Source organism: Phoxinus phoxinus (genome assembly GCF_949152265.1).
Source record: "Phoxinus phoxinus genome assembly, chromosome: 10".
Lineage (NCBI taxonomy): Eukaryota > Metazoa > Chordata > Actinopteri > Cypriniformes > Leuciscidae > Phoxinus > Phoxinus phoxinus.
In genome coordinates, this window is record NC_136885.1 from 31,399,848 (window position 1) to 31,400,506 (window position 659).

The following is a 659-nucleotide window of genomic DNA, read 5'->3' on the forward strand; positions in this document are numbered from 1 at the left end:
GAGCCAATTCTATTCTTCTAGTTATGTTGTGTAACAGATATTTTTTATAGTGTTTGTTTGCAGTATAATGAGGATTTGTGAATCATCAGTCCCGTAATGAACGACCCTCAATTCACTTTAGAGATTTTAGTACAGGTATCTCTGCCTTCCAATACTCTCTATAATTTAAAGTACAATATTAAGAAATTTTAAACAATTTTTCAAATGTTTGTGTACTTACATAGTTTTTATTACCTCATATTAATAATTTATCTTTTAATTATGTAATGAAATAAATTGTAAAATAAAATATGTCTACCTTAGAATTTTCACGTGTCACACAGCAATACTTTTAAAGTGAACTGCAAATAAAGCATTTATATATTATTTATACATGCATACAATAGTCTGAATACTCGATTGTTATTGGCTGGAAGGTTTGCATCAAAACCATAAGTTTATTGCAGGTAGTTCCAGTCAGTTTAATCACCACCATTCTATATTAATGCGCAACTTTCATTGAAGCGCTGCGCACGGAGACAAACATTCAGGGGCGTTTCTCAATGCATCGTTAGCCAATTTTGGTCGCAAGTTCCGTCGTTATCACGGCATAGTTCAACGAGTCGGTGTTTCCCGAAACCATCGTTCCAACGAACAGTCGCAAACGTGTGGTTAGCATT